Below are 12,545 nucleotides of genomic sequence, written 5' to 3' on the forward strand. Positions count from 1 at the left end.
TCACTGTTAGGGTTGCATCTGCATACCAGAAGAGTGCAGGGTGTGAGGTCTCAGGTGCAGTGCCTGGGACAGCTGGGATCCAGGCTCTTTCGATGGTAATTAACTGACAAGTGGAGAGTCAAGCCGTGCTGGAAACTCTGTTCCAGGTGGAGCTTGTTTCATTAGCAAAGAGTGAAACTGAATGCAGGCTGTCTGAACAAGTAGAATTTGATTAAATCCTGTGCATTTCTCTGTCCATGTAGCTGAGTAGGTCCCTTTTCCTGCTGTCCTTCTAGGGAATATGGATCCTTTGGGTGCAGTTCCACTGGTCATGATACAGAGCTTATCCACCAAGGTCTCCTTGCTCTCCATATAGGTTCCCTAGATTGAATCAAACATTGTTAAGGGCTCTGTAATATGTTGCACCAAGATGCCATTTGCCATGCACACTTTATTGGGCCTTCAAAACCAACAAACTGTGCTACATGTTCTCGAGTGTTGTCTACTGGCACCTTATCTGCTAGCTGCACATAACCTGTACAGACCTCTCTTGTAATGTCTCTTCCTATAATGGAAATTGAATAACTTCAGTGAACTGTATAGTATTTGGATATGCTAAGCCGTAGGGTTGTTCTTGTACTTCTGTCAAGCGCCTTGGTGCTACTCTTTGTATAGATTTCCCTGACCCCACCATCTCTTGTTCCGGTCATCTGGTGCAGGCTGTACTCATATTTGTTATGCTAGCTGAAGTTCATGGAGATCTCTACCTCTGTCATAGAAGAATCTGGTTTCCCATCACCACTATTTAATTTGTTGTGTCATCTCTTCCACTACTTCTGGTTTCAAAAGTCTATTTGCTGCAGACTGTCAGCTGTGGTGAGAAAAGAAGTGCTGTGATGTGACATGAGACTGCCCGTGCCCTCTGTGGGTGAGAGTGTTGCTGTCCAGGGTTTTTTATTGTCCTGGTATACCTTAATAGTTTCCTGGTTCTCTTAACAGCTGTATCTGCTTTGTCACTAAATTGGCTTTCAGTTGAGAGAGAGCATACTATGTTCAAATCCTGATGATGCAAGCTGCAGATTTCTGGCTGCAAACTGAGTCCCATTATCTGCAAAAAGTTCCATTCTGGGCCAACTGACTGTTGCCACATTCAGTAACAGGCTGCTGCTGTTTTATGTAAGTAATCTATTTCCCAATAATCTGAACTGTAATGATGCCTCACCAGGGATACTTGTTTTCCTGATAAACATCAGTCCATATCTACCATGGTCCACAGTTGATCAGGTATTTCATGCATCATGCGTTGTTCCATTTGTTGATTTGCTAGGAATTCATTGCAGATGCTGTACTGTCCTATGAAGTCAATCACCTCCTTGCTCATGTTTGGCTAATACAGGACATCTCTGGATGTTTCGCAGCCATGCTTCAGCAGCAATATGGCTCAGGTTCATGTGGGTTAGCCAGGCAGGACACATGTCTCTAGCTATTCTGACCCTACTGCTTTTTCAGAGAACAACTGATAGTACTATCAGTTCTTCTCTGTATGTCCCAATATTCATGAATACAAAGTGGCTTCTCTTCGTTTCAGTCTGGCCATCCTGACACAACCGCTGTTCTGAGTGCTTAGTGTTCTGTCTTTTGGGTACATCTCTGTATCTGCAGTAGTTGCTTATATCACACCAAGGAGTTCTGCTTGGCTGATGTGTCCAGGTTCCTGATGCCTGCAAAAGATCTGATTCAAGGGTCACAGCAGTCACTCCTGTGGCACTTCTGCTTTGGACAAAAAAGCTGCAATGAACATCAGAGCCCCGCTTTGGACAATACACCCAAGTAATATTTGAGTTTTCACTCCGTCTTGGAAGGAGTTTGGGAGCTGATTACAATGGCTTTTTGAAATTTGAGTCCAAAGGTCTCTGTCCACAACCAGGTTGCAGGAAATACCAGGCAAATTTGGTGCATTCAAAACAAAATGGCTAGTCATTCCTTCTCTATTTGAGTGTAGTTTTGTTCTCTTGGGAATAGCGTACTAGAGACAAGCTGTACAGGCTCAGCATTCTGTAGTAATGATCCCAATCTGCATTCACCAGGATCACATTATAAGGAACCTGTAATCATTCAGTCTAGTATTTTTGGACCTGATGGATTTTTGGATCTGTTTGAAAGTCTCTTGCTTCTGGGATCTCAATTCCTTCCAGCATCTTACTTGAAAACTTCCTAAGAAGTTCCCTGATCTGGGAGAGTTCTGAAAGGAACTACAACTTTACTGACACATAAACCTCTTTTGCAAAAACTGCTACTTTGCATTGGGGGATCCAGTGGATATAGTGTACTTAGATTTTCATAAAGCCTTTGACAAGGTCCCTCACCAAAGGTTCTTAAAAGTAAGCAGTTGTGGGATAAGAGGGAAGGTCCTCTCATGAATTGGTAACTGGTTAAAAGATTGGAAACACAAGGTAGGAATAAATGGTCAGTTCTCAGAATGGAGAGAGGTAGATAGTGGTGTCCCCCAGGGATCTGTACTGGGACCAGTCCTATTCAATATATTCATAAATGATTTGGAGAAAGGGGCTGAACAGTGATGTGGCAAAATTTGCAGATATAAAACTAATCAAGATAGTTAAGTCCCAAGCAGACTGCGAAGAGCTACGAAAAGATCTCTCAAAACTGGGTGACTGGGTAACAATGTCAGATGAAATTCAATGTTGATAAATGCAAAGTAATGCACATTGGAAAACATAATCCCAACTATACATGTCAAATGATGGGGGTCTAAATTAGCTGTTACCACTCAAGAAAGAGATCTTGGAGTCATTAGGGATAATTCTCTGGAAACATCCACTCAATGTGCTGTGGCAGTCAAAAAAGTGAACAGAATGTTGGGCATCGTTAAGAAACGGGTAGATAATAAGACAGAAAATATCATACTGCCTCTATATAAATCCATGGTCGCCCACATCTTGAATACTGTGTGCAGATGTGGTTGCCCCTCTCAAAAAAGATCTATTGGAAAAAGGTTCAGAAAAGGGCAACAAAAATGATTAGGGGTATGGAACAGCTGCCGTATGAGGAGAGATTAAAAAGACTGGGACTTTTCAGCTTGGAAAAGAGATGACTAAGGAGGGATATGATAGAGGTCTATAAATCATGAGTGATGTGGAGAAAGTAAATAAGGAAGTGTTATTTACTCCTCATAACACAAGAGCTAGGGGTCACCCAATGAAATTAATAGGCAGCAGGTTTAAAACAAACAAAAGGAAGTACTTCTTCACACGATGCACAGTCAATGTGTGGAACTCCTTGCCAGAGAATGTTCTGAAGGCCAAGATTATAATAGGGTTAAAAAAAGAACTAGATAAATTCATGGAGGATAGGTCCATCAATGGCTATTAGCCAGGATGGGCAGGGATGGTGTTCCTAGCCTCTGTTTGCCAGAATCTGGGAATGGGAGACAGGGGATGGATCACTTTAACAGAACAGGTAATCAGCATTCCCTTTGGGGTACTTGGCATTGGCCACTGTCAAAGACAGGATACTGGGCTAGATGGACCTTTGGTCTGACCCAGTATGGCCACTCTTATGTGCTTCTAGTTGTGTATTTTTTACCTTGGGGTTGATTTTCCAAATGATATTCTCCAGGAAGGCTTCCAAAGCCTTTAAAACATCTCCATATTGGAGAATTTCCTTTTCAGCAGCATTGGTGGAGCAGTTTACTGCATTGATTAGCATTACATCATTTCCCACTTGCAAAAGGCCCAACTTAATTAGCTAACTATTTACATATATACAGCTGGATACCACTACTGAAGGAGAAGGGGTTCCTGACAAAGGCAAATTGCCTGGCTCCACCATCCTACTTTAAACATTCCCATCCATTTTTGCTTTTCTGTTTGACTAAATGTTTCTGTTCCTCCTCCTGTGAAACCTGATTTAATATTGTCCTTCAGTGGTCTTCCCATGTCCTTGCTGTGCTTGCACGGAGGAAGAACATTGGTTCTCAGGCCAGGAGGCTCTCTGAAAGAGAAGAGGGGCTCGGATTTGTCAGCAGAATGACAGTGAAATATTGTTTTGTTTTGCTTAGGATGAGGTGAAGGAAAAAATCCTAAATCCTTGTTAGGAATGTTAATAACAATGTATGATTTAGGCCTGTATCTTTGACTGAGAGAGAATTTTGGGTTTTGTTTGCCTGTGTGATTTTTGATACTTATTTTTAACTAAAGTGTGACCAAAAGGATCCTTACTAATATGTGTAAACAAAGGACAAAGACACTGTATGTGTTGCTTTTGCCTAGACAAATGGGGTTGTTAGTATAATGGGAACAGCTAAGAGTAGTTGAAGTGTTGCTGGGCATGGGGGGAGTATAACATACGAGCGCACACTTGAAGACGGCCTCAACTCCTGTCTCAAGGCAAGGTCAAGCAGCCAGTCACAAGGGGCAAGTGGGAATTGGAGGGAAGGTATAAAACACTTGCCCATCCCTGACCGTAGCACAACCTCACTCCTTACTCCTCCCAGGGGATACAGAAGAGGTGGGACAAAGACCCCAGACTCATGACCCTCCAAAATGGAATATGACCATAAGTTGTAAGGGGTGGGACCGAGGGCCTGCATTGCAGGTATAATTGTGCCTGCTAAATAGGGGGGAATGGGACCCTGGGAAACAAGCCTCTGTGGCATCAGTTATGGACATGTTTGCTGGAAACTAACCCCAATAAACATCGCATTGCCTGCACCTTGGTCTTCTGCTTTCTGTCTGCATGACAAGAACCACGCGGGGAGGGAAAGCTTTCTAACAATCCTTCAGCTATATTGCAGAAATTTTAGTTAGGGAAAACTAGGCAGCCTAAAAATTGTTGGCTAAACATAGATTCTTGCTCACTTTGGTTGTATAAATGCACCAGACCATTCCAAAGTGCACCAGCATTGTTAGAACAGTATTTATGAAGGGGTGTTTTGTTCAGCGTGGTGAATGAGAAGAGGAAAACAAAACTTGTTACATTGTATAAGCTAGAATTCCTCAGAGGAATTTTAAGCTGTTCGGAAACCTTGCAACATCAGATGATCCATATGATGATGTACCACAATTGTATCAGCATGAAAACTCTCTGGATTTAGAAGTATGAATTTAGAAGTATGAACAACAAGGGTAATGTCGTGGTGGGAGTCTGCTACAGACCACCGGACCAGGGGGATGAGGTGGACAAGGCTTTCTTCCAGCAACTAACAGAAGTTGCTAGATCACAGGCCCTGGTTCTCATGGGTGACTTTAATCACCCCGATATCTGCTGGGAGAGCAATACAGCACTGCACAGACAATCCAGGAAGTTTCTGGAAAGTGTAGGGGACAATTTCCTGGTGCAAGTGCTGGAGGAACCAACTAGGGGAAAAGCTCTTCTTGACCTGCTGCTCACAAACAGGGAAGAAATAGTAGAGGAAGCAATAGTGGATGGGAACCTGGGGGGCAGTGACCATGAGATGGTCGAGTTCAGGATCCTGACACAAGGAAAAAGGGAAAGCAGTAGAACAGAGACCCTGGACTTCAGAAAAGCAGACTTTGACTCCCTCAGGGAACTGATGGGCAAGGTCCCTTGGGAGAATAACATGACGGGGAAAGGAGTCGAGGAAAGCTGGCTGTATTTCAAAGAAACCTTATTGAGGTTGCAGGAACAAACCATCCCGATGTGTAGGAAGAGAAGTAAATATGGCAGGCGACCAGCTTGGCTTAACAGTGAAATCCTTGCTCGTCTTAAACACAAAAGAACAGCTTACAAGAAGTGGAAGATTGGACAAATAACCAGGGAGGAGTATAAAAGTATTGTTCAGGCATGCAGGTGTGAAATCAGGAAGGCCAAATCACACTTGGAGTTGCAGCTAGCCGGAGATGTTAGGAGTAACAAGAAGGGTTTCTTTAGGTATGTTAGCAACAGGAAGAAAGTCAAGGAAAGTGTGGGCCCCTTGCTGAATGAGGGAGGGAACCTAGTGACAGAGGATGTGGAGAAAGCTAGTGTACTCAATGCTTTTTTTGCCTCTGTCTTCACAGACAAGGTCAGCTCCCAGACAGCTGCACTGTGCAGCACGGTATGGGGAGGAGGTGACCAGCTCTCTGTGGAGAAAGAAGTAGTTCGGGGCTATTTAGGAAAGCTGGACAAGCACAAGTCCATGGGGCCGGATGCGCTGCATCCGAGGGTGCTAAAGGAGTTGGCCGATGAGATTGCAGAGCCATTGGCCATTATCTTTGAAAAATCATGGCGATCGGGGGAGGTCCCGGATGACTGGAAAAAGGCTAATGTAGTGCCCATCTTTAAAAAAGGGAAGAAGGAAGATCCAGGGAACTACAGGCCAGTCAGTCTCACCTCAGTCCCTGGAAAAATCATGGAACAGGTCCTCAAGGAATCAATCCTGAACCACTTAAAGGAGGGGAAAGTGATCAGGAACAGTCAGCATGGATTCACCAAGGGCAAGTCATGCCTGACTAACCTAATTGCCTTCTATGATGAGATAACCGGCTCTGTTGATGAGGGGAAAGCAGTGGATGTACTATTTCTGGATTTTAGCAAAGCTTTTGATACAGTCTCCCACAGTATTCTTGCCAGCAATTAAAGAAGTCTGGGCTGGATGAATGGACGGTAAGGTGGATAGAAAACTGGCTAGATGGTCGGGCTCAACGGGTAGTGATCAATGGTTCCATGTCTAGATGGCAGCCGGTATCAAGTGGAGTGCCCCAAGGGTCGGTGCTGGGGCCGGTTTTGTTCAATATCTTCATTAACGATCTGGAGGATGGTGTGGACTGCACCCGTAGCAAGTTTGCAGATGACACTAAACTGGGAGGAGTGGTTGATACGCTGGAGGGTAGGGATAGGATACAGAGGGACCTAGACACATTAGAGGATTGGGCCAAAAGAAATATGATGAGGTTCAACAAGGACAAGTGCAGAGTCCTGCACTTAGGACGGAAGAATCCCATGCATTGCTACAGACTAGGGACCGAATGGCTGGGTAGCAGTTCTGCAGAAAAGGACCTAGGGGTTACGGTGGACGAAAAGCTGAATATGAGTCAACAGTGTGCCCTTGTTGCCAAGAAGGCTAATGGCATTTTGGGTTGTATAAGTAGGGGCATTTCCAGCAGATCAAGGGATGTGATCATCCCCCTCTACTCAGCACTGGTGAGGCCTCATTTGGAGTACTGTGTCCAGTTTTGGGCCCCACACTACAAGAAGGATGTGGATAAATTGGAGAGAGTCCAGCGGAGGGCAACAAAAATGATTAGGGGGCTGGAGCACATGACTTATGAGGAGAGGCTGAGGGAACTGGGATTGTTTAGTCTGCAGAAGAGAAGAATGAGGGGGGATTTGATAGCTGCTTTCAACTACCTGAAAGGGGGTTCCAAAGAGGATGGATCTAGACTGTTCTCAGTGGTAGAAGATGACAGAACAAGGAGTAATGGTCTCAAGTTGCAGAGGGGGAGGTTTAGGTTGGATATTAGGAAAAACTTTTTCACTAGTAGGGTGGTGAAGAACTGGAATGGGTTACCTAGGGAGGTAGTGGAATCTCCTTCCTTAGAGGTTTTAAGGTCAGGCTTGACAAAGCCCTGGCTGGGATGATTTAGTTGGGTTTGGTCCTGCTTTGAGCAGGGGGTTGGACTAGATGACCTCCTGAGGTCCCTTCCAACCCTGAGATTCTATGATTCTATGATTAGGTGGATCAGGGCTCTTTCAAATGACTGAGGTATATTACAGAATTCTACACTTCCCATGTGACAGTTTCTAGGTTTTTCTGTTGCATCTGCAGATTTAACTTGATTCATAGTTTGCCATACTGAGTCTGTTTTAAGACAAGGATATGAGTTCCTTTGTTTCTAATTTTGATTTGGGACCATTAATACCAATGAAAAAATTAAACAGTGCTTAGGGAGAGCTATGCATCTCTTTCAGGAAATATGACTTGGTCAACTCTGCAGTATGATGTTCCAAAGAAATGGTGTGCAGCTGTGCATTTGGCTCCCACCTGCTAGCATCATACAGAAGGTTGGGCCTTCTAGGGGTTCCTAGGAATAACATCAGTCTCTAGGGAGAGAGGCAGAGGATTTGTGGGAGAGGGAGCTAGTAGCAATAGGCGAGTCATTGGAGATGACAAAGGGAATGTTGGAGATGATTGATTGCTGGGGACAAGTCATGCAAATATGTCCTTAAGATGTCCTGCCACTTGCTTTGTATAATGCATTGGTAGATTCCTTGCAGCTAGAGGTAAATGTAAGGGAGATCTTTAGTAGTGTCTGAAGATGATATTTCAAAAGGTCCAGTTACAACCTGAGTCCTCCCTTACCACCCCAAATAGTGGTGGAAAAAGATCTTATTGCATGCTGGAGACTGACTTTTCCGCGCATTGCAGGTAAATTATAATGGCTGCCTTCCCACAATGTCTTTCACGTTCAGGAAGCCTGGAAAAAGTCAATCACATTTCAAGGTTAGATGTGTGGGGTTTTTAATGATTAATCATTCTGTCTTTTAAAACCTTTGCCATTCGTGGCTCAGTAAAGAACTAATTAACCTGAGCCTTCAGCTTTGGAAGCAGTGCCTGACCCAGATAATGACTCCCTAGCAGTCCAGCTGCAGCGAGGCAGTACGTAACTCCATGCACTGTCCATTTCCCCACACTCTCTCAGCCGTGGAGCACAGTGGAAGGTCACAGCATCTGTGGTAATAGCAGCTGCAGCTGTACCAACAAGGGGTCCAATTAAGAGCAAATGCTCTGCTAGTGTAACTCCACTGACTTTAGTGACGTTATGCCGGCAGAGCATTTGGTGTGCGGTACGCAGTGTTGGGAGTCTCTCGTTTTATTGGGAGTCTCCTATTTGGTGGCTTTCTTAAAGCCCTGACTCCTGAAGTCAAGTGATACATGAAAATCTCAACTAACAAGATATTCTTAGATCTTAACGGAGACCATATCTAAGATTTCCAAAGGGGTCCGTACCTCCATTCAAAAAATTTTTTTAGGGGCCTGCAAATGAAGAAAGGTTGAAAATGACTGTCTTTAAGGTGTTGCTCACCCAAAATCCCTGCAGCACTTCAGTCCAGCTGGCTGGGATCCTCCTTCATGAAACATTCACAAAGTATTTCACTTTCCTCTCCAGGACACACCAGACCAAGCCTTTGTAGGATGTAGGTGTCAGTTATGTTCTACTTGAGTGCTGTGGGAGAGAGATTCTGGGGTCTGAGAGGCTGGAAGCTTCAGGCGGCAGTGAGTACCTGCGAGGGTGACCGGATAGCAAGTGTGAAAAATTGGGATGGGGGTGGGAGGTAATAGGTGCCTATATAAGAGAAAGCCCTGCATATTGGGACTGTCCTAATAAAATTGGGACATTTGGTCACCCTAGTGCCCTCAGAGGGGGCCAGAATCCCCTTACTCTGTTTGGGAGAGTTGGCAAAAGTTGCTGTCATGTACACTGGGGTTGTGTGTAAGGGGGGAGTAAAAAAACTCACCAAGATGGGCCAAAAACCGCAGAGTAGTCACAAAAAATCCAACTGGAACAAACCTGATTTTTGGGGGTCTGACTCCAAAATTTTGAACTTTTGGGCTTGGTAATAATGCTTCCTATCCAAAGGGGGAGGCGAGGGAGATGCTGGCGAGACTCGTCTCTTCCCCTCCCTGTGTCCAGGGGGCCTCTTCCTTTGCTGGCTGTGGGGACGACAGGGGCCTCATTGGAATTTCTCTTCTCCACTCTGACAGGAGTTGGGCACTGCAGTTCCTTTGCCTGCTGGCTCCAATGCTGTTGGTAGATGTGGTGGAGCAGGCCTGGGTTACTACACACCATCTCTGAGGGGGCAGGGGGCCAGCAAGACCCCTCCTGACAGCTGCATAGAATCCCCCTCCTTGTCCTATGACTTCAAGGGTGTTAATGGGCCACTTCACTTGAAATGGTCCCTTAGAATATGTGCTAACTGCTTATGCTAAACTATCTGTTCTATCTTGTATTTAGCTGTGAACTATGAGTACCTTTCCCAGAAATTTAAGAAGAGCTCAGTGTACGCTCAAAAGCTTGTCTCTCACCAACAGAAGTTGGTCCAATAAAAGATATTACCTCACTCACCTGGTCTCTCTAATATCCTGGGACTGACACGGCTACAACAACACTGCATACAAAACCAGTAGGTTTATTTAGCAAATGGAGCAAAGCATTAATCTGGACACAGATTAAGACTACATTGCCATTTAAGGTACTTATATTTCTCCAGAAAATGTAAGTAATTGGAAGTTGTAGACTGCTCTATTTACATAGTCCCCTGATCTATTGGTTTTTATAGTGGATAATGAGTTAAAATTGAAAATGATGTGGACAAACTGGAGAAATGGTCTGAAGGATGAAATTCAATAGGACAAATGTGTGCTTTAAGCTACATTTTAAAAAATTACATGAACTTAATTAAAAATGTTGTTCTATGAATACCTGTTATGGAGACAATGATAGCTACAGTCATGGATAGGCTCAAAGTCTGTATCTTTCTGCTGGAGGAGTAGAAAGAACAGTGAGATGTTCCATAGAAAAATTTTCCCAAACATCAATAATTTGTTATAAAATTTCCAGGACTTCAAATTGTGCAGCCAAAACATCAAAACAAGCTGTAGTTCCCCAAAGATCCATGTGTGTGGTATGTTGTGTGTTTTTTTTTAAGGTAGTTAAAACTCACTTAAGATATGAACCATTTTGTTCACTGTCAAAGAGAATCTCTAAGGTTGTGTTAGATTCTGGTGTGGCTACCTCTGCACCATAACAAGGCTAATCCAAAGCCCACTGAAATCAATGGAACAAGACTTGCATTGACTTGTTCCATTGACTTCAGTGGGCTTTGGATCAGGCTCATGAAGTGAGGAAACTGATGTACAAAATAGACTTTGATTTGCCTTTTGGTGTGTGTGATGGTTCCTCTCTCGAGTGCTGGCGCACTTTGATCAGGCGTTACCAGACCAGTCATAGCGACTGTTGGTTGTATTACCAGAGTCATGAAAATGCACCCACCTTGCCAGGCACTGTGGAAACACAGAACTAAAAGATGGTCCCTGACCCACTATCTAACTTACTGTATCTTGTGCACATCAGCTCAACAATGACAACTTAGAGTTGGGGAAGTAAAGCTTCCAGCACGCGCTCTTACCTTTCAGTACTTCCTCTTGTAGTAATGTTACGGCAGTGAGGCAGGGTGGCCTCCTTGTGCACTGGAGAGCGAGGCACCACTACAGTTACCCATTGGAAAAATTCCACTCAGACTTCATGTGGCAACTCACCTCTTTTTGTCACAGCAATACTCAGCTTTTCTCCCTTTGGCGTGGTGGTGGGGGCCTGGAGTGAATCAGTCCTACTCCAGCAGTTTAATTCTGAATGCTGGTTTATTTAAACTAATTATAGGGTTGGCCCAAGAGGTTTCTTTAAACAGAATGCCTTTTCTAACGCCCACTGGGGTACTGCCTCTTCTTATACAGGCTACTGGTCACCAGCCATCCTCTCTAATCCATGCTGGGTCCAGCTTCGGTGGGAATCCAGGCCCCCTTCGCTAACAGAAATAAACACAAGATTTCCCATAGAGAAAAGCAGCTCTTCATCTAAAAGAGGCCTTTTCCCCCTTGCTGCAAACAACTGTTCTGCAGCTTGCACTTCCTCCCTCCCACCCACGGGGAGAGGACTTCTTTCTCCAAGGCCATAATTAACTTGCACTAACCTCTTTCAGTTCTTGGGATGGTCAAAGCACTGTTTCCTAAGTCTGATACACCTGCCTTCAATCACACTTCCAGAACTGGCAGGTCTGACTTTGTCACAATAGTCAAAAAGGTATCTGTGGTGCTCATTTATCACCAGGTTTAATAAGTCCCTCTATTGAAGTCGATGTTGATTTAGGACTGCAGGACCAAAGTGTGTACATTCAGGAGCACTAAAGCAAATTATCAGTTGCTTCACATTGAAATGTAGCTTTAATGTGAACATGAATTGACCAGATACAATAGAACTCATATAAGAATGGTAACCAGGACAACCATTTTAGAGAAGTATGAGATTTCATAGCCAATTGGTCCATCCAGAGGATTGTAGCCCTTGTTGGTTCAAAACCAAGGGCTTTCAAGGGCAGAGTATTGACTTTCCGAATCCCCAAAATAGAGATTTGCTCTAGGCCAAAACCTTGAATCTGCCTCTTGGCTGATCTGAATTAATAGGATGATTCGAACATCCTAAATCTTGGGTCAAGTTTGAATTTGGTCTGGATTTTAATCTTTTGAGCTTGAGTGCTCACCTCTGAGGTGAGAGGAAGGTGGGTCACTTTCTCTCATTATAGAGGTGTGAAGTTCAGAGCTGGGGTTTTGGCTTGAGCTCCTCTCTGTTGAAAAGACTCACAGATGTCAGTCAACGTGAAGAAAATGAGAATTTTATATCTACACCTGGGATAGCCCTTCTAATCTTCGTCTTTACATGGCTTTATTACCATGCACTTGGGAAGATCATTTTCCACTGAAATACCCTGGTTGCATCTTGTGGATTTTGTCAGTTGGGTTTTTTTCTCATTTGTCAAGCCTGTGCATATGT

General features: G+C 44.1%; 2 long non-coding RNA genes across 2 annotated transcripts; one reads left to right on the forward strand and one right to left on the reverse strand.

Moving 5' to 3' along the window:
• Positions 1-1,024: 1,024 nt before the first annotated feature.
• LOC123368031 lies at positions 1,025-9,972 on the forward strand. The gene is made up of 3 exons (XR_006578669.1): positions 1,025-1,155; positions 9,108-9,214; positions 9,704-9,972. It is a non-coding gene; the product is annotated as an uncharacterized LOC123368031 (long non-coding RNA).
• LOC123368032 lies at positions 9,030-11,917 on the reverse strand. The gene is made up of 3 exons (XR_006578670.1): positions 11,689-11,917; positions 11,258-11,523; positions 9,030-9,222 (listed from the first exon to the last, which is right to left on the reverse strand). It is a non-coding gene; the product is annotated as an uncharacterized LOC123368032 (long non-coding RNA).
• Between the last annotated feature and the right edge of the window lie 628 nt (positions 11,918-12,545).

Source organism: Mauremys mutica, chromosome 4, assembly GCF_020497125.1.
Source record: "Mauremys mutica isolate MM-2020 ecotype Southern chromosome 4, ASM2049712v1, whole genome shotgun sequence".
Lineage (NCBI taxonomy): Eukaryota > Metazoa > Chordata > Testudines > Geoemydidae > Mauremys > Mauremys mutica.